Genomic DNA, 18,500 nt, shown 5'->3' on the forward strand with positions numbered 1-18,500 from the left:
CACCGGGGAACAGAGAGAGCAGCACACAGTGAGGTGTGTGTCCATCCCCGGGGAACGCTGCCTGTCCAGAGGCTGGATTTGAGCATTTTGGAGGTCTTTTCCAACCTGAATGTGCCTGTGATTGTGGAATCAGCAGGAGCAGCTCTGCAGGCAGCAGGACGGGCTGTGTCTGCCTGTCCCGGGGGAGCAGAGCAGGGGGGCGGGAAGGAGGGCTTATAAATAGACTCCAGTTCTCCCAAGAGGAGACATGGAGCCATTCCTGGCACATTTCCTCCCCATCCTGTCACGCTGCTTGCAAAACAATCCCCAGCGAGGAAGGGGCTGGCTCCGGCCCCCAGGGAGGGGCAGCGGAAGGCGGCGGGGAAGGCGGGGGGCAGCACGGGGAGGGCTCCCCCAAAACCCACCCGGACCCCCCAGCTCACACCTGGGACACCCAGAGACAGGGACACACCAGCACGGCCACTTGGGTGTTCATGGTGGCTCTGCAGACCCAAAAGTAAACTAAAATTCTGTCTTGAGTCAAATGCATCTGTCAGGACAAGCTGTGTCCCCTGGATTTTGGAGCAATTAGCACAGGGGAAACACTGAACCCACGGCAGCCCAGCCTCAGCAACCCTCCCTGGAGATCCCTGACCCTGGTGGTGGGGGAAACCCCAGCAGGAGGAAGAGAGAAGGTTCAGCAAGGCAGCAATGCTGCTCTCGCAAAGATGTGGAACCAGCATCCCCCTGCTGCACCCAGAACCCCATTGCTGCCTCTAGAAACCCACTGCTGCACCCAGAACCCCACTGCTGCACCCAGAACCCCACTGCTGCACCCAGAACCCCACTGCTGCCTCCAGAACCCCACTGCTGCACCCAGAGTTTCATTTATGCAACCAGAATCCCACTGCTGCCTCCAGAATCCCTTTGGTGCCCCCAGCATCCCACTGCTGGCCCCAGAATCCTTTTGCTGCTTCCTGAGTCCCATCAGCACATCCAGAGTCCCATTTATGCCTCCAGAATCCCACTGCTGCACCCAGCATCACATCACTGCATCCACAGTTCCATCACTGCATCCAGAATCCCATCACTGCCTCCAGAACCCCAGAACTTCCACAGAGCATCACGACTCAAAAGTTCCAAGCAACTTCTTGGACACTGGGAGGTTCCCACTCCTCATCCAAACACTCCCAGCTCCAAAACCCCGCTGGGAGAGCAGCAGCAATGGGAAACATTTATACCCAGCAGGCAAATATGGTTTTTTAAACTCAGCAAAATCAACAGGCCACTTGAGGCAACTCAGCCCAGATGCTGCCAGTCCCTGGGTGGAGGGAACTGGAGTTTGGGGAAAATATAATTTGAGGTGGAGAGACGGGCATCAGGAGTGGGATATGAGGAGTCTGCCCTCTTCCCCACCACATGTATCCTAAAGGACCCTGACTGCAAAAAGAATGCTACAAAAAAGATAAAGATTTCAAAAAGAAAAAAGCCTAGATTGAGGAAATATCCTTAACAGACACAAATAAATTCCCAAGCTGATGAGCACCACTTGGACTGCAGCAAACAGAGGAGGCAATTCCCCAAAGGCATTTTCAGCTCAAGCATTGTGAGACTGTTCCTTCTCCTCGAGGAGTTCTGCCATTTAAAGCTGCTGTGTGTGACTATCTCTTGACCAAAATAAACTCTGTGCCTGTTTCTAAATTAAAGAAAAAAAATAGGAAAAAAAAAAAAGACATTCTGAAAGCATTTCCCCTCTGTCACACCCCTCAAGTGCATCTATATTCTGTGTGTGTCCTTTGTTTCAGCACAAGGACCTCTGTCTCTCCCCGAAGATGCCCCATGGCAGTTGGGAGATCAGAAACCAGAGCTCGTCAGCAGCTGGAGAATTTGCAGTGAAGCTCTTTTTCCTCCTCCGAACTACGAGCCTGCCAGCCACTGAGTTTGGATGGGAATTTTCTTCCCAAGGAAAATGACATTTAGGGCAGGGCCACATGATCCGTGTGCAAGGAGCCCTGGGAGTGTTCCCACACCAGCAATCATCCCCTGGACACCAGAGCCAGCCTGAGTTTTGTGTTTCTGCTGCTCATCCCTTTCCCCCAGCAGATCCTTTTGGGATGGATTCCCACCTCAGAGATTTTGGGGCAGCAGCAGCAGCAGCCCCAAAACCAGTCTAAAACTGATACCAAAGCTGGGAGCAGTTCCAAAATCCAGGGTAGCATCTCTGCTGCATCACCCCTCACTCAGACAGAACTCTTCTGGCATTACCATAATCATAATTAGAACAAGAATTAGATCATTTTCAATAATAAAAAAAAATCTTTATAAAATATTGGTACTCAACACCCATGAGCAGCTCCACTGCTGTTTTCCACCTCCTTGGCATTCAGCACAAGGCTCCAGCTTGGACCAGCCAACATCCATGGCTGGATGCACCCCAGATGGGCAGGTCAGATCCTCCAGGAACACCAGAAATGCCACCAGCCCTTGTCACCCTTCCCTGTGGCATTTTGTCACTCAGTGTCACTCCAAGTGCTGCTGCCTGGCCAGGGCACGTCTGCAGCAGCTGAAGCAGCTCCTGCTGATCCAGCACTACCACCAAGGGCTGTGATTTTAACATTTCTAGACCACGAAATGTCCCAGAGCAGAACAATTCCAACGTGCAGAGGAGCTTTTTTTCCCAGGACAGGTCATTTGTACTGGAATAAAGTGTACCAGCATAAGCTTTCACCAGAATAATCTTCATTTATGCCTAAGAGGCTTTGCCAGTAAAACTACAGTGACCTAGCTCTGCTGGAAAACCTTTTCTGGCATATCCTGGGAGTTTACTCAGCAGCTCAGCACTCAGATCTGAAAGAGGGGAAGTTAAAAAAATAACCATATTTCAAGGCACAAACAGACTCCCTGAGCTGTGGTTTTCTGCAGCTGAGGAGAGCTGCCCACCTAGGATAAAACCCACAGCCAGTTCATTGGGGTCAGAGGGGTTTGCAGAAGGTCAGAGGGGTTTGCAGCAGGTCAGAGGGGCTTTTTGAGGAGCTGTCACTGTAGGACCAACCCAGGACCCTGTCCCTGGCACCAGCTGAGATTTGGAAAGCCACTCACATTCCCCCTGCTTCCGCTTCTCTTTTTTTTTTTTTTTTTTTTTTTTCCTCAGCACCTCTTCCTCCTTAATCAGAAAGAGAATCAACCCTGGGTATTAAGCAGGAGGAAATTCTAAATTTGGGTTGCCACTCCCTTCCTTAAGCCAGCCCTTGGTGTCAGAGCTCTGCAGGGCCACGCAGGACCAGCAGCATGGATCAGCCACCTCCTCCTCCTCCTCCTCCTCCTCCTCCTGCTCCTCCTCCTGGGCTCTCCAGCATCACTTTGGGGTGCCCAGGTTGCAAATCCTTACCCCCAAATGCACGTGGAGCAGGTAAAGGCAGAGCCCCACGTTCCTTCTTTGGTGACTCTGCACCAAAATTAACTCAGCAGTGCAAATCTGTGTCCTTTTGCTTTCATTCCTCAAAAGCAGCTTGGGAATCTCTCGTGATTTCCTGAAAAGGAACCTCAAATAATGCAGGTTTCCCTTTCCTTTCCTCTCACCTGCCCCACAGCAAAGCAGGGGAGGACAAAAACCAGCAGGATCTGGGCAGGACAGTGGTTTCCATGCGAAAATTGCCATGGTAATGCTGTGACCACAAGAGGTCAGGTCCTCACTTTTGTCCTGATCACCAACTCGGGGATGAATTTAAATAGCCCCTGGCCTACAATCTTGAGTAAGTTTGCTCTCAGTTTGTAGCAGCACAGCTGAGAACTGGAGGGAGGATGGAGCAAGAGCTGCCTGCTCCCCTCCCAGCAGTGGCTCTGCCATGGACCCAGCAGTGCCTGACTGGGCACACTCAGGGGTGTGCAGGGTGGTTCTTATCCCAAAATCTCATCCATGGAACCAAAAAACAAGCAGCACCCTGTGGTAAATCCATATAATTTAAGCTGCATTTAAAGCACTTTGCCCAGTGAGGACAGGCTGATCCTCCCAAAGCACCTGGGCTCTGAGCACACAGGGAATCCCTGGCAATGGATCCCAAGCTCTCAGAAGATGCAGCTGTGTTTTAGCCATAAACACAGCTAAAACAAAAGGATCTTTTCCACAGCTACAGGCAAAAGGGTGTAGGACCATACAGCATGGTCAAGAGTGTTGAGTAGCTCGGATTTCAGAGAAAGTAACTGGAATTTATTTTTCTTTTGATATATCTGGACTTGAGTACAAACACAAACCTGAGAACATCCCTCTAAGACCCTCAAACCCTGCACATGGGGCAGCACACAGAAATCTGTCTTTTGGCAGGCATTCCAAAACCACCACGTGCAGTTTCTCTTCAGGAACCCGCTCTGAGATTTGGGAGAGTTTCTGCAGTTTCCACACTCAGAATCTTCCCCAGGTGATGCTGTGGTGGTTCAGGCTGCTCAGGGACAGCGAGAAACTCAAGTTTCAGCTGCAATCTGCACAGGGTGGGTTCCTCCTCCCAGCAGGTTTCACTTTGGTCAAACTAAAACCTCAAAGCCACAGAGCTTCTCACCTCTGGCTCTGCTCTCTCCCCAAAACCTTCCTGAACCCAGCCAGCGGCAGAGATGCTTTTTGGGGCTTCAGTGCAGCAGCAGGGCTTTTCCCAGGCTGCAGGAGCCCCTCTGAGTGCTGCCAGGCATTGGAGCTGCCTCCTGCCAGCATTTCACCTGGGGAGCTTTACCACTGCACTCTGCACGCCAGAATTCCTGCTCAGCACCCAGGAAACCTCTGCTCTCTTCCCACAAGGAGAAGGAGAAGTGGAAAATCATCCCACTGCTCCCCAAAGTGCAACCCACCCCAAACCTGGCAGCAGCATCCCCTGTCCCACAGCTGGGTCATCCCTGCATCCTCTGTCCTGTTTGATTTTCTCCACTTTTTGGCAATTGGTGCCCAGAGGTCTGGAGACCCCCCCAGCACAGGATCCACACCAAAACTGGGATAGCTGCTCCTGATGCTTCAGAGCTGCCATGGAGGAGGAAACACACAGCCCATGCCAGGGCTCACCAAGTGTGCTCAGCATCAGCACAGGATCTTCTTTGGGATTTTTTCCCTTAAAACCCCCATCCCACCCTCTCAGGAGCTTGCTAAAATCCCACCCTGCTCCTAGAGCAGTGGCAGAGCTGGAAGCCTGCACCAATCTGCAAGGGGGAAGGATTGGAAAGGGGAATTTTCCAGAAGCTGCTGTCCCCAGTCACTGGAGGAATAGAGTCCACACCACATGGAACCCATCTCAAACCATCTCCAAGGGGGAAGGATTGGAAAGGGGAATTTTCCAGAACCTGCTGTCCCCGGTCTCTGGAGGAAACATCACATGGGCCCCATCCCAACCCATCTCCAAGGGGGAGGGACTGAAAAGGAGAATTTTCCAGAAGCTGCTGTCCCTAGAGGAAACACCACACAGACCCCATCCCAACCCATCTCCCCACCACATGGAGCTCCCCCACCCATTCCCAAGCAGGCAGGGGCAGGCAGAGAAGGGAGAAGCAGGAAGGGTGAGGAGCAGGAGCCATGGGAAGCGTGAGGAGAGCAGGACAGCCCAGGGGGAAGGGGAGCAGGCAGCTCTCCCCCACCCTGGCAGGGCTGGGTGGAGGGGGAGGGTGCAGCCAGGCAAACAAGGATTCTGCTGATAAAGCAAATGTGACTCAATCACACGCTTGTGCAAAGATGTCACAACAGTGCTGAGAAATTACAGGCTCCTATTTCATCCCTCCAGGGCTGGCCCTGCTCTCACAATGCTCTCTGTTCTGCACTCGGAGTGCCCCTCATTTACTGCCTGGGAACCCTCGGCGGGGCCAGCCCATAATGGGGACACTGTGGTGCTGCTGCCAGTGCTGCCAGGGGTGCCTGATGAAGGGCTCGACGTGGCAGCTCTGCAGAGCCCTTTGAAGAAGCAGCTCAGAGCAGGGCTGGCCCCTCTTGATGCTTTTGGGGTGTGGGACAGGGGATTGATGCCCCCCCAAGCCAGCTGGCCGCCCCAAATTTGGCAGAGTTGGGGTTTTCCAGGCAAACCATGCTTGGGGGTGCATCTCTCAAATTTTTTGGGTGTCTTCAGGCCCCTAAAAGGGAGATTTGGGGGAAAAAGGGGCAAGGGCTCAGCCACCACTGGTGCAATTGTCCCCTGTCCCCCTTCCCCAAGCACAGGCCATGCTGAGAGGTGACTGGACCTGCTGGTCCCTTTCCAGCCCCCAAACTGCATCAGTGAAGCCAAACTAACAGGAAATGCTGCCAGCAGAGCTCCCTCTGCTCCACAAAAACAGAGGGCTGCTCCTTCCTGATGGGCATCACCATGGTGGGGACGTGGTGATGGTGGCACTTCCCAAAGTTTGCCCATCCTGCCCAGGGAGCTCCTCATCCTCCCTGCAGCCTCTGACCTCGCTGGCTCCATCCCAGTCCCCAAAAAGAGCACAGTGAGAGCTCACCACAGTGGTCCCACAGGTTGCTGGAGCTCATTATGGCCTTTTAATTACATTCAATTTCAGTTTTATGGGCTTATGGGCAAATTGGAAGTGATCTGATTGCCCTTGAGGGGGTGCTGGGCTCTGAGCTATGAAAATCCAAGCAGGATCCGGCACGGGGAGCTCGGGAGCTTTAGGCTCATTCCAGCAGAAAGAGGAGAAGCTTCCACTCACCCTGGAGATCCCCCAGCACATCCCAGTAATGAGCCACACACGTGCCATGTGCTGGGCCCACTGGAGATCCCAGATCAGGCACTGCCCCAGGTCATCCCACCACTGTCCCCAGCACTTGGGACATCCCTATGATGGGTTTCAGGATGTGGAGAGCAGTTGGGGCTCAGACCTGGAGCCAAGCTCTCCATCCCTGTGGAACCTTGATCCCCAAAATATCCCCCTGCAAAGCAGGCAGGGCAATAAGCATCCCAAAGGATGCTGAGTGCTCTGGGAAACAGGAGTGTCACAGAGATCTTTTATGAAAAATCCTTTCCTTAGGGTTTTTCCTCCTGAGAAGCCTCAGGAACAAAATGTAAACAATGGTTATCTGCTGCTGTGGAATGCAACAGGTGCATCTGGGATGGGTCTCATGTGGTTGTTTCTAATTAATGGCCAATCACAGTCAGCTGGCTCAGACAGAGAGTCCAAAGCACAAACCTTTGTTATTCATTCTTTCTTATTCTATTCTTAGCTGGCCTTCTGATGAAATCCTTTCTTCTATTCTTTTAGTATAGTTTTATATAATATATATCATAAAATAATAAATCAGCCTTCTGAAACATGGAGTCAACAGTCTCATCTCTTCCCTCATCCTCAGACCCCTGTGCCCACTGTCACACAGGAACTCCCAACCTTCAGCTTCAAGGCAAATCTGGGATGAGCCAAATCCTCAAGGCCAAGAGCAGAGCAGCCCAGCAGCTCTCCCAGGCACTGCCTCTAAGATCCACGGGCTAAAATGTGTTGCTCATTTGTTAATGAGTCATGGATGAGCAGGATGTGCAACACATTTTAGCCCATGGACAAACCACCCACTTTGTGACTGTCAGCTGCAGGTCCAGGAGGAAGAAGGAGCCTGAGAACTGGGTGCTACACAGGAAGGTGATGGGGAGGTGCTCTCCCTCCTGCCAATCCCCAAAATCTGCTCCCACCTGAGCTCAGCACCATCAGCCCTCGTGGCTTTGGAGACCCCACAGGATGGGCCAAGCTCCATGCTCGGGTCTGAGCCAGCAGCAGGAGGTGAGAGGAGGAGGAGGAAGACAGCCCTGAATTGTGGATCCCTGCCTCTGCCTGGCTCCCAGGAACAGCAGCCCACAAAGCACCAGGCAGGAGGATTATATTACGGTGCTGTGCGTGCACATTAATCCAGATTTGAGATAATTACAGTCATTCACTTGGCATAATGGGCTTTAATTGATCCAGCAGGGCCTGGGCTGGTGCTCACCACCAGTGTGCAGCTGGCAGCCACCAAAGCTGTGCTGCCACTGACCAGCAAAACCAGCACTGATTACTGGTTTTCCAGAAAACCAGTTGTGGTTCTCCTTAGGGAGTGCTAGAGGATGGCAAGGCCACGTGGACTCCTCCATCTCTCAGTTGAGACCCAGCAAGCCTGGCATGGAGGTGTCATCTGGTCAGGAGACATCTCATGAGCATCCGAGTGGGATGAGCCAACCCTCCAGAGGGTTTCACTGCTGGGAACTGGGCAAGGACAGCCCATGGGAAGGCTGTTTTCCAAGCCTTGGAGAAATGCCCACCTCTCAGAGCCATGCCTGGTGGGAAGCTGGCCAGCAGATCCCCGAAGGTCCCTCCCCAGCAGCATTAATGGTCACAGAGGTGGAAACACAGACAGGGAAAGGAACCCAGGGTCCCAAAGCTGCCATCCCTTCCCACCTCAGCTCCTGCTCCACATCTCCACCGATGGCTGGAGAACCCTCTGGAGTGAGCCAGCTCCCTCAGGGGCAAACCACCCACCTTGTGACCCTCAGCTGCAGGCCCAGGAGGAAGAAGAAGCTTGAGAACTGGGTGCTACACAGGAAGGTGTGTGACAAGACAGTGAAGGCACAGTCAGATCCCCTTCCAAAAAAACAAGTTCCCTCTAGAAACTAGATGCCATGCACTTTTTTCCAAGAAGAAGAAGAAGCTGCCTCTGGTTTTATGTGACCTGCTGGGGATCAGTAACACATTTTGGGCAGGAGGGGAGGTTTAAGCCCCCTCAGCTCCAGCTGTGTGGCCGCAGGGATGGGCAGGCAGGCTGGGTGGGTTGTTCCCCCTTCCCAGGCCAGGGAGGAGGCTTGGGAAAGCTTTTCCCTCCCTCAGGCAGGCAAGCAGCAAGGGATGGGCTGCCTGCAAGCTGCCTTTGGGTTTAAGTTTCTGGTTGGAGTCCAAAGCTAATTAGGCTGCGCCAAGTCCAATCAGATAGCCGCAGCTAATTGAGCTCGGCACCGACGGGTCAATGTCCAGCAGGGCTCGGCGTTCCAGCACTTCTGGCAGCCCACAGATAACTGCCAGGGCCTGGGAAGGGGAAGGACCCCTCACAAAAATGTAAAAATGTTCCCTTCATGTCCAGGCTGAGAGCTGAGCACGGCTCTGGGTTAACCCCTGAGCCACCACAAGCATTGTGCAAACCCCAGGGCTTGGCAGGGCAGCCAAGCACTGGGATCAGGGAGAGCATGAGGAAGATGAGGGACTTTGAAGAAGGCTCCAACAAGCCCTTCCTCGGGTGCTCCTCAGCCCTGCCGAGCAGCTCCCCCAGCTCCTGTTTTCTCGGGCAGATTCCAGCCAGGAAAACAACACCATCCAGCTTCCCAGAAACCACAGAGCTCCTTTTTTCCTCTAATCCTGCCTGGACTCCCAAGCCGAGCAGCAGGAAGATGGCAGCCTGGATCCCTGCTCCAGGAGAATCCCCACATCCACCCCCAGCTGCTGGGGAAGGCTGCTCCTCTCCAGCTGACAAATGGATGAGAGGTTTCATTAATAAACCCCAGCTTCTCCTCACACTTCTGATTACAATCTCTCTGTTTGGATCTCTGCTCATGTTACACGTTCGTCTCAATTATATATTCCCTTCTCCTTAAATCCCCACTTATCTCCTTCACCACGTAAATCACAGAGTGGGCTCTGGTTTGGTTGGGTTTTGGTTTCTTTTTGCCTGCCTAACTTTCCCTGCTCCAACAGCACTTAGAAAATAAACAGGAATTTAAACTGCAGCATGTCCTCGTAGAATTTGAGCTCATCTTTCAGCAAACCCATCCAAGGAGGTGACACTGATCCTGCTCACCACCACTTGCTTCCAGCCCCACCACGCTCACTTTTATTTATTTTTGGCCCAGCCAAATCCTTACTGGGGCATCCCTGGGAATATTTTCCCCCCTCAAATCCCTTGTTGAACATGAGACACCGACCAAAGCAGCAGCACAGGGCCAGCCCAGCCTGGCTCTCCCTGCACAGCCCCACATCCCTCTGGCAATTAAGACAATTGCTTGCATGGAAACCTAATTATATTAGGGAAGTATTTAGTAATTTTTAACTGTTGGGCTGGTGGCTCTGCTCCCTCCCACATTCCAGCAGCGCTGGGTAGGAGTTGCAGCACTGGATTCTCCCCTTCTTCCACCACTGCTTTAAAGAGAGGAAGAGGAGCAAGGTGGTGTGGTGGGCTTGGGTGGTGGCCCTGGAGACCCTGGATGAGCTGGACAGCATGCAGCAGTTGGCATGGGGTATCTGGGAATGCTCAGCCCTGGCACATGGTAGCCTCTTGGTGCCACCAAGACAAAGATGCTCCAAATCCCCTGCCTCAGCTCCCTGCTGCCCCCAGCCATCTCTGATGCAAATTCAACACTCCAGCCACAAGGTTTTGGGTGTCCTGGATCTGTGTCCATCCTCCACTCTGGTACACAAAACTTGAGTAGGTGAGAGCAGAGCAGAGGCACCTCTACACCAAGCCCCACCAAGTATCCAAAAATCACCATCCCAGAAGCACCCTGGCCCTGTTTGTCCACAGTAGGAGCCCACCATGGATTGAGCTCCACCATGGATTGAGTTCCACCACAGATTGACCTCCACCACAGATCGAATTACACCATGAACTGAGCTCCACTACAGACTGAGCTCCACCATGGACTGAGCTCCATCACGGATTGAGTTCCACCATGGATTGAGCTCCACCACAGATTGAGTTCCACCATGGATTGAGTGCACCATGGATTGAGTTCCACCATGGAATGAGCTCCATCATGGACTGAGCTATATCACAGACTGATCTCCACCATGAACTGAAGCTCCACCATGGACTGAGCTCCACCACAAATTGAGCTCCACCACAGATTGAGCTCCACCATGGATTGAGTGCACCATGGATTGAGTTCCACCATGGATTCAGTTCCACCATGGATTGAATTCCAGCACAGACTAGGTTCCACCACGGATTGAGCTCCACCACGGATTGAGCTCCCCCATGAAGACCGCCACAGGGCCCTCACATCTCCATGGGCACTCCCAGCTCAGTCAGGAGCCAGCAGGACCATGGGGCTCCCCCAGCCCAGCCCTGACTCCCCAGCTGCCCATTCCCAGCCCTGGAAGGGCCGGCGGTGCCTTTAAGAGGCCGGAGGGGAACGCGATGGCCGCTTTTCTGAAGGCCCATTAATTTGCCAGCGTCACATGCTCCGCAGCTGCAGCCTGGCAGTGATTTATACTCCTCTGAAGTTCATCAGAGGGAAAAGTACTTCCCAGGCACAGCCTATCCCCCTTCCCTCCTCTGCTCCTCTCTCTCTGCCCGTGTCCAGAGCCCGGTGAAAATCCCGCGGCCCCATCCATCACCCCGAGTGTCACCCCCTGCCCTCGCCACCCAGCCCAGGCACTCCCCTTCTCCCCGGCATCTGCCAGCAAAAGAAAACTTCCTCTGCCTCCCTCTCCTCCGTGACCCACCGATGAGAAAGTCATTAATTAATAAGGGGCAGCGCTGCTCTGGCTCCTCTGCGGCCTGCAGAGCCCCCTCCTCCCCATCCCCAGGCCCTGTAGCCAAAATAAACGTCAGGGAGGAGGAGGCGGGCGTCCCCTCCTCCTGCCGTCCTCCGGGGAGGTTCAAAAGTTCAAGATTTTCACATTTCCCTAACGTTATTTCAGGAAATTGCTGGAGAAAGGAAAGCCGGCGCTGCCGAAAAAGCGATCCAATAACACACAGCATCCAGAGGCAGGGCTGGGTGTGTGCCAGGCGTGGTTCAGAGGGAGCCCCATCCCCACCCCGACACTTGTTTTTTGGAGCATCTGTGCACACCACTGGGTTTTTCCTAAAGCAAAGCCATAGCCAATCCAAAAGCAGCCCCAGAGGTGGCAGACACCAGGATAAGCTGCCACAAGGTCCCTGGGTCACTCCCCAGAGAGAGGGTACTCAGAGCACCAGCACTTATCAAATTCTAGCAGCTGGTTTGGGGGTGATGCTGCCAAGTTGGTTCAGAGCATCCCCAAGAACATCCCACATTGTAGAGAATATGGGTGCCACAGTCCTGGGTCCCCAAAGAATGACAGCTTGGCTCCAGATGTGTGCAGGGCTCTCTGCAAGCACTGCCCTGACGTGTGTTTGGGTTCCCTCCTTCCTTCCTTCCTCTCAAAACCCTTCAGATTTCACATTTGCACAGACCTCAAACGCGACCGGAGTCGCACCTGGGTTTGCATCAAAACTGGGCTCAACGACAGCTCTCACTGCAGGTCCGTGGGAAAGCCTGGTAAAACTACTGAAACTCCTGGCAAACCTGAATTTGGGGTTACAGTGAAACATGAAACTCGGCTGCTTTCATGTGGTTTGGGGTTTTTCTGTTGCAAAACACTCGGCGCAGCAGCTCGGGGCGAGAGCGCGACAGCCGAGCGCACCGCGGCGTGTCCATGGCAGAGAGGAATCCAGGTACAGCCCTGCAGCTCTCCCTGGCAAACGATTAACCAGGACTGGGAGCCACGTCATGAGCCTGGGGGCTGGAGCAGTGCCACCAGCACGGGCAGAGCTCTGGGCACTGGCAGGGACCCAAAGCGGGGAGGTTGCACCGGCACCGGCGCGGCTCCGATGGATCCGTGGTTGTGGAAGAGCCTGGACGTGCCATGGCACGTGGAATTGTGCCTCAGGCAGGTGCTGGCAGCTCCCTGTGGGACGAGGAGAGCCCAGCATGGCTCTCCTGAGGGCCATCTCATCCTACAGCTCATCTTTTCCCTGCCCACTGATGGCAAAGAAGGGGTGGGAATCCTTCACTGCCCAGCATTGCCTCACTCCATCCAGGCAGTGAGGGGGTGGGATTGGTTTGATCTGGGATTTTTTAAGTTTGAGGAGTTCTTGGGATGCTTGGAGTCAGAGCTTCTGCTTTGAGCCCACTTTGTCCAACCAGCCCCACTAATTCCAACTGGGAAGTGGTGATGGAGACAACGCCTTGAAAATGAGCAGTGTGAGTATTCCAGATTTCCTTGGAGGAACAGGAGTTCTTCCCAGGTATCCATCCCCCTCAAGGTCTATTAACCCCTTGCTCTCCAACACCTCCTCAAGGTCTGGGTGTCACCCAGGGCACCTCAGGCGGGGAAGAACCACAATGGATCAAGATTTTGGATCAAGATTTTTGATCAAGATTTTGCCACCCATCCCTGAGGCTCCTCAAGGCTGTGACAGAGCTCCAGGCACCAGGCAGTGCCTCCAAGAAAAACCACATCCCAGAGCAGGGAGCGGACACCCAGCCAGGTCAACCAGAATCCCAGGCTGATTAAGGAAGTTTGCATTAATTAGAGAAATGTGTTAATATCCTGGGAAAGCCACCAGCCCTGGAATGCTGTGCAGACACCTCCTGCTCTCCTGGAACAGCTCAGTCCCTTGTCACCACAGCCTTCCCCACTCCCTCCCTGCACTGATCTCTGACAGGTATCACCCCCCTCACTCCCATCTCTTATTTACACCCCTGAGCCATTTTTTCCCCTCTCTCACACATTTTAAAGCTGCCCACCTTAAAGCATTGCTGCAAATTCCCAAGACAACCCAAATGAGGTTTAAGGCTGCACAGAACCCAGGTGACACCAGGGCCAAGAAGCAGCACTGGGATGTTGGGTCACTTTCTGAACCCAGCCCAGGCTAGGACGGGATTGAGCTCATTCATATCTACCCTATAAATAATAATAATCATAATAATGTCATTTTTGCAGCGTGGTTCTTTCAATAGGGGATGATGAATGTATCTGTAACGAGCGGTGGTAAAGATTTTCAAGCCATCTAATTAGGCAGCCGTTTCCTTTCCAGACATGCCCAAATCCCCTTGGAAAAGGAAACGTGGCCTCCAATGCTCCCTCTCTGCTGTGGGAACGCTGCCCTGTATCCTGAAACTCAACTTCCCCGGGGGCACCCTTTGGAATCCCCAATTTCCCATATCCCAGAGCTGCCTCGCGCTGAAGGAGCACCCAGAGGGAGCTGGAATCACACAAGATCTGCTCCAAGAGGAACCAAAACATGCCAGGGAGGTGCTGGTGTGCAGAGCCACTCCGCTGTAGATGGTGCCAGGGAGATGATGGGGAGGAGAAAGGGACAATTCAAGGGACAGGGCAGCCCATCCCGCGCTGATGTGTTTTTCCTTTTGTGCCTGGCATTCCCAGAAAACACTAACCTCATTATTGATTTCTGCTCGTTTGTCATTTTTATAACCTGGCCAGCACTTCTCCTGAGGGCTGTGACTAATCCCACTTCCCCAGGCTGGAAGGGGAGAGAGAGGCTTTAACTCTTTTGGGATGGGCTCTGGCAGGGCACCCACAGAAATCCCAAACATTCAGGACTTTATCCGTGGCAATGGGGACACCCGCCCTCCCCAGCTGAGCCACCAGTGCTGGCAAGGCTGATGGAACCAGCAACCCTTCCCTCCTTCCAGGCACTTCCCAGCAAAGCCTGGGGATGGAAGTCCCAGAGGAGAAGCTCCATTGAGTTAAAGGCAGCAGATGCTGCTTCCCAGGGGTGGGACACAGGGAGCACCGACCACAGCATCTGCAATTATGGAAAGCCAGATAAAGAAAATCAAATCTCATGCTTCGGGGCATGGGCTGATGAGCCCAAGGGTCAGGAAGGAATTTCTCTCCCCTTACACAGCAGTGCACAATTGGGTCAGTGCATTACCAGGTGCCACAAGCCTGGGATTGTTTTTCCCTCTCCTTTAGAAAGCCCTTGGCACAAGAGCTGTGTCTGAGGGAGATGATGCCTCTCCCATCACCCACATTCCTAAAGCTCAGAATTCCTATTCCCAGGTGAAAGATGGATCAAGGACCTCACTCCAGGCCACCCTCTGCTCTGACGCCACTCATGCCCCTCTCAACCTTAATTATTTCTACCACAATCACCTAAATTAGCACAACACTTCCTGTGAGAAAGGCCCTTGTCTTCCCCAGAGTTTGAAAACACTGTGTACACCTTTGGTACTATTTAAACAATGAGCAGGAATAATAAAAGCAGCAGTGTTGGCTTAGGAAATAACGCACTGGAAAAGGAGATGAATGGAGAGGATGGAGCAAAAAAACCCTGATGGTTTTATTCCCGGAGGTTGGGAAGTGATGGTTTTATTCCTAGAAGTTGGGAAGTGATGGTTTTGCTCCCAGAGGTTGGGAAGTGATGGTTTTATTCCCAGGAGTTAGCAAGTGATGGTTTTGTCCCCAGAGGTTGGGAAGTGATGGTTTTGTCCCCAGGAGCTGGGAAGTGTTTGTGGTAACAGCGGTTGCTCTCACTTCACGCCTCATCCAGCATCCTTTCCCTTCCTTGAGCAACTTCCCTGTGCTAAAACTCGCTTAGCTGGGAGGATCTAACCACAGGGAAGAGGGTTCAGTTTCAAATTAAAACAAAGTGAGCAAACAAACACAGATCTGCTCTGGAGCACGTGTCTATCTGCATCGGCCCTTGCTAAGCCAGGCTTTGCCAAGCCACACGCTTCCTAATCCTGACAAACAGTTGCTGGCCTTTCCCACTGCCAAGCAGTGATTCCCTGTCACCCAGGGTGGCATTTCCCAGTGTGATCTGCACTGGTCACACTCAACACCTGCCAGAGCCAGCAGCTCTCCCCAGAAAGCACAAAAATTCCTGTGAAACCACACTTCACAATCCCTGTTAGAGGGGGCTGCCGGGGATTTCATCAAACAAGAACTGTGATTAGAGCACTCTGAGCTATGGAATTCATGCACCCAGCTGTGAACAGCTACCCAGCAGGGAATTTGGGGGCAGGATGAGGATGGCACCCCTGCCCTCCTGCTCTCAGGAACCCAAGGCTGAGCCAAGCACCTGAGACAGGAGCCCGAGCCCCCTGGCCAGCATCACCTGCCCGAGCCTGTGACCTCGCTGTCAAGCTCAGTTTGGAGCTCAGTGCAAGATGAGCTGTCCCAGAAAGGTGTAAATCAGCCAGAGGGTGGCTGCTGAGCTCCAAAGAGGACACAGTCTCAAGCTATGTCAGGGAAGGTATAGGCTGGATATTAGGAAGAAATTTTTCACCAAAAGAATAATAAAGTACTGGAATCACCATCTCTGGATATGCTTAAAAACAGACTGGACATGGCACTTGGCGCTATAGTCTGGTTGAGGTGTTAGGGCATAGGTTGGACTTGATCTTAAAGGTCTCTTCCAACCTCATTATTCTGTGATTCTGTGATTGATTCTGTGATTCTGTGATTCTGTGAGTCTGTGAGTCTGTGATTCTATGATTCTCGGATTCTGTGAGTCTGTGATTCTGTGACTCTGATTTTCTGAAACGAACCCCACCCCAGTCCCAGCAGCACGTGGGCACATCCATGGGCAGGAAGCCACGTGTGCACAGGGGAGGTGCAAGGCTGGAATCAAAGGTATGAAATGGGACTGAAGGGGATTTGGCATGCCCAGACTCAGTCCCTACAACCCAGACACCCAGCCAAGACAGGAAAGCAGGAGCAGAAGCTGGGATGGGGCAATGGGAGTGGGAGAATAGTTTGCAGGGGAATGTCTGAAGGAGCCTGTGGTGGCTTGCTTGGGGGAAAAAAAAGAAAAAAAATAGAAATGAAACAAAAGAAAGGAAGGAGAATAAAGCAGCTGTGGAAGAGGCTGAGGGCTGTGTGTGGGAGCACCCCCAGCAGCATGGGGAGCATTCCCTCCCCACTGGGCAGGGCTGGACGTGGCAAAGGCTTGCAAAACCAAACCAAAGGAAGGAGTGGATGGGGCCAGGAGGCAGCAGAGGGGAAGGAACCGTGCAGGACACCAGGACAGAGCTGGGGACAGTCCTGCAGCCAAGGGGAGAGGGGGGGGCCTCCCCTCAGGTCTGCATTTCAGTGCCCAGTGGGCTCGGAGACACTGCCTGCATCCACCTCCCCATCCCATGGCTCAGCAAAGCTCCAGAAATGCTCAAAACCCCCAAGTCACACCAAGACAGGAAATTCTGGCCACCATGAAGCCATTCTCCCCCAAAACCAGCATGTCCCAGAGCTGGTGTGAGAGCAGAGAGGAGGAAACATCCCTTCCCCTCAGCCCCATCCAGCAGAACAGCTTGGAGCAAGCTGGGAACATCACCATGCTGGGAACAAAGCCGTGGTTGTACCCTGGGCACTGGGAGAGCTGGGAGGGCAGTTTCTTTTTAGTTTCTTTCTTTAAGTGGAAAGGCTTCAGGGGGTTGTTTTTTCCTTTTTTGTTTTTTCCTTCTTGTGGGTTTGGTCTTTTCCATGTTAACCGAAAATGTCAATGAAACCAGGACAGTTCCCAGAAAAATTACTTACACAGATGAATTAATTTCATGTTGGGGGGAAGTAACAATGGAAATTCTCAAAAGAAACCATGTCAACAGCTGTTTTTGTAAAAAAAACCAAGTTTTGTATTGAAACAATTTCTGGTTTCTGCTCCTTTGCAGTGATGTGAAATTCTGCAAAGGCTGAAATCAAACCGAACAGAAAGATTTGGAAAAAATCTTAGAACAAATTTGTTCCAAAAATTTGGAACAAATCTTCATAAGACCCATCCAACACCTTCCCAAACACCCTCAGGCCTGGGTTCCCAAGAAGGGTTTGGTTCAATAAGGATTGGACAGGGATGAGGTGACACATCCCCATGTGCCAGGGGCGGCACCTGGCTCTGGGACCCTAAAGTGAGCCCAAAACACATCCTGACCCTGCAGGACATCAAAAGGTGACACTGGACTGCTGAACATTAAAAATAACCCCAAAAGAGGAGGAAGAAGCAGAGGCTGAGTCACGAGTCAGGGCTGCAGTGCTGTCAGAGGTGCCCAGGGTCAGCCTGGCAGGATTTGGCTCGGGCTCCACCCAGCAGCACAGGAATGGTGTTTCCCTTCATTCCCCAGCACCTTTCCTCCTCCATCCCTGCTCCTGCCAGAACCCTCAGCTCTGCCATTTGCCTCAATCTGCTTCAAATTACTCACAACAATGTCGGGCCCTGGGTGGACACGCAAAGTGTCTCAAATTTATTGTCATTTCCAGCCGTCCTTAACACTGCGCAGACACTGCTGGGACGTTTCCTCCTCCTTTAAGAGCCTCCCGTGGCTCTGCAAGGCAGAGAGGGAGATGAGTGGAGCCAGCTGGCTCTGCGGCTGTGCTGGGGGCATGGGAAGGGAGCACTGGGGGTCCCCGAGGTGATGCTGAGCTCGGGGCAATGTCCCCATGGCCCTGCAGTGACCCACGGGGACACACGGCCGCTGAACCCGTGCTTGGCTCCTGCTCCAGGGAGGAACGGCCCAGCCAGAGGGGCTTTGAGGGGGCAGGACCACCCTGCATGGCTGAGAGCACACCAAGGGGTGGGATTGCTGTCCCTCAGATCCCTGCATGGAGCTGGCTTTTGCCAAGGAATGAACTGGGACGTGCCAGGGTGGCTGTGCCGGTGACATCCCCGCACCAGCATCTGCTGCCCTCCACATCGCAGCATCTGGTCTGAATTAAAGTTCATCCTGTCCCACCTTCCACTACCCCAGGGTGCTCCAAGACCTGTCTAATGTGGCCTTGGACACTGCCAGGGCAGTCACAGCTTCTCTAGGCACCCTGTGCCTATCCTCTGAGTAAAGAATTCCTTCCCAACATCTCCT

General features: G+C 53.0%; 1 protein-coding gene across 1 annotated transcript in view; it reads right to left on the minus strand.

The window, feature by feature from the left end:
- RXRA (retinoid X receptor alpha) overlaps positions 1 to 18,500 on the minus strand; it is a 105,084-nt gene that overhangs the window by 38,327 nt on the left and 48,257 nt on the right. The gene's annotated exons all lie outside the window — the stretch shown is intronic.

This window comes from Ammospiza caudacuta, chromosome 21 (assembly GCF_027887145.1).
Source record: "Ammospiza caudacuta isolate bAmmCau1 chromosome 21, bAmmCau1.pri, whole genome shotgun sequence".
Lineage (NCBI taxonomy): Eukaryota > Metazoa > Chordata > Aves > Passeriformes > Passerellidae > Ammospiza > Ammospiza caudacuta.